This window comes from Pteropus alecto, unplaced genomic scaffold (assembly GCF_000325575.1).
Source record: "Pteropus alecto unplaced genomic scaffold, ASM32557v1 scaffold250, whole genome shotgun sequence".
Taxonomy (NCBI): Eukaryota; Metazoa; Chordata; class Mammalia; order Chiroptera; family Pteropodidae; genus Pteropus; species Pteropus alecto.
This window is the reverse complement of record NW_006430732.1, coordinates 572948-576249: the sequence shown is the minus strand read 5'-3', so window position 1 is coordinate 576249 and position 3302 is coordinate 572948.

Sequence of the window (3302 nt, the reverse complement as noted above, 5' to 3'; positions counted from 1 at the left end):
AAGCTTAAGTCTCAAGATAAAAGTTGTTTTTTTTTTTTTAATTATTAGGCAACAAATATATTGAGAATTGTCTCCTTTTTTCTTGCATTTTAAAACTATACTATTTTAAAATTACACTTGTTCTGTCATAAACTGCTTCCTGAAGAAATAAGAAAAAGCAATAACCAAATAAGTCTTTATTATCATTAGGCCATATATTAGGTCACACAAATATGGAGATATGAAGGCCACTGAAGCATATCACAGAAGTCTTTCTCAAGTCTTATTTTCTCTGTAGATTAAATAAATAAATGTAATAATATAACCTTTATATGTTCTGTAGAAAGCTAACATAGCAAACATCTATCATAGGAAGGAGGAGTAACAAGTAAGGACATCTCTAAATACACACAGATGAATAAAAAAGAAAAATAAATGGTAATAATTTCACTTCCCAAAATCCAGTCTCTGAACCATCTCAAGGGACTAGATTAAAGTCATAACTGTGCCCTTGCTAATTGCAGCAGCCCAATGTTCCATAATGTCTCCAGAGAGAAGTTTGACCTGAATTATAAAAAGTATGAGAATAATAGCATATTAATAACATTTGGGGAAGATTAAAATTACTTTGTTTCTTTGTAATAACTAAACACAGACTTATTAAATTAGCATAATAAACCTGGTAGACTTACGTTAGTGGTGGCTTTCTTACTCTTGGTAGTAGCTAAATTGACCAGTGCTCCTACTCAATGTAACAATTATTTCTACTTATATAATTAAAAAATTGCACATAAATCTTCTGCATTGTGCCACTGATCCAAAGATGGACAGAGAATATAAGGGATCCAATTATTGCTATTCTAACTCTTTAATACATAGCTTCTCTTTGTTTATATCCGAAATGAGATGCTACAATGCATATTTTCTGAAGCTGGAACTTAATTTGGACCATTGAAAAATCTTGATGTGTATGGATTCCTCTAATCAAAAATCACCTTTTAATGTATATCCAGATGAATAACAAATTAAGTCAATCTAATATAGTTAGTATATATTTATGATCTATTTTTATATCAAATTTTAAATTGTATCACCTCACCATGGTAAGCAAAGTATTATTGACATAAAGGTATATACCTGTTGGGTGCCTTATTAAAAGGAATGGAGTAGTAATAAAACTACTATCCAAGGAATTACTACATACCCTTAAAATGTGTTTTAAAATGTTTCTACCATTTGTATCATGTATATTCACTTAAAAATTCAAAAGTAAGTTTAAATCTTTTGAAATAGAAACCATTGCTTTTGGCTTTAATTCTGAATTACGAGACTTTTTTTCCTGATTCCTTCTACTCAGCACATGAGAAAAATGTTGAGTCATTCCCTGTTACAGTCTTAATTGTGTTCTTATAAACACACCAGTCATGTTGAATTAGGGCTCCACTCTTCTGACTCATTTAATTTTTTTTTTCTTTTCTCAGTTCTTTAGTTCATAATCTTTTTGTACCATTCGAATTTTTGCAATGTACATCTACTACTTTTATAATTAAATAACACATAAAATGATTTTCTTTTAAAGTAAAGAACAAATCACAGTGGAACATGAAATGAAATATCAACTTTGGGGACAGGTCATCTAGTTGAGTCCAATTGATTCATTTAATCTTAATCACACTTTAAAGGCTCTCCTTATAGAATCACATTGGGGGTTAGATCTTCAACATATGAATTTTGAGTTAGACAAAATTCATTTCAAACAAATGGTTATATATCACCCGGAAGAACCTGACCATAGTCATTAAAAGTAAATTCTATGTGGATAAATTAAGGATATAACAAGTAAGTGGAATCAAAGTTATTGTCCACTGTGCTACATAGAAAGGTTATTGTTTTATTTCACATTAGAAGTGGACCAGCCAGAGAGTGACATCAACACAATGATGGAGTAGAATTTTTAGCCCTCATCTACCCACAGAAGCACTGATTTTGACAATTACCCACAGATAAGAACAACTTTGTGGTAACTGACAAATCCAACAGAGATCCCAGCAATCGACTGGAACAAAAATAAAAATCAACAATTGAAGAGGATAAGAAAATAGGTTAAATTTACCCAAGTTACCCCTCCTCCATAGTGGCACAGCTTAGTGCTAAGAGAGACACACTTGGCCCATGATTTCTCCCATGGAGAAAAGTGAGAGCATAGTGGGTGACTAGCTTACTCAGCTACTCAAGAGGCTCACTTCTTTCCCAATCAACCCAGAAAATTGGGGGGATTGGCATGGCTAAATAGTCTTCAGACAGCTAGGAGAAGGGAAAACTGGTAGAGGCTCAAGCAACTGGAGCACAGAATTCAACAAAGGAACATGGCTTCTACTAAGTACTTTGTGGATTCTACCAAGAAACTTGATAATAAACCTTGGAGAAAATATCACCTGCAGACCATCCTGCTAGCCAATGCAAGGCCTTAACATTCCACACGTCCTTTCTATTCATAGCCAGAAACCTATATATACCCCAGAGAAGGATACAGAAGCCTCTGTAGATAATGCACAAGCACACACAGATAGCTGGACCAATTCTGCTGGACTGGGTAAAGTGTATGATCTTGAATAATACAGGGTGTTGTTTTAGGAGAAATAAATAGGAGGCTTTCAGCACTAGGACTGACTTTGTGAGATGAAGTGAAGGCTTACATACTAAAACTTTCCCTCAACAGGGAAAAAGAGGAGTGTAATATGTGTATCTATAGAAAAGGCCTGAGAGATCCCCAGAATCTCCAGCTGGATTGATTGGTGAAGGCCTTTTTCTCCTAGCCAGTCAGTAATTACTGGAAGAGGTGATTGTTTCTTCAAATGCAAAAATAGCAACACAAAATTACAAAAGAACATGAAAAATCAAGGAAACATGACATTCATAATAAAAATAATTTATTTATTATTATTATTTTATTATTATTTATAAAAGTCTAATAACTGACACCAAAGAAATAGATATTTATGAATTGATTTACAAAAAAATCAAAGTAATTGTTTAAGGAAGTTTAGTGAGCTCCAAGAGACAATTAAACAAAATCAGGGAAGAAATACATGGAAACAAGATGTCCAGCAAGATATAGAAATTGAAAAAAAAAACAAAACAAAACAGAAATTCTGATGCTAAAGAATATAATAAATGAAATTAAAAAGTGAAATAGAGCATTTCAAGAGGAGACTCGATCTATCAGAAGAAATAATCTGTGAACAAAAAGAGGGTCTTTAGAAATTATCCAGTCAGAAGATAAAAAGAAAAGAAGAAAAAATAATAAAGAAATCTTACAGGAT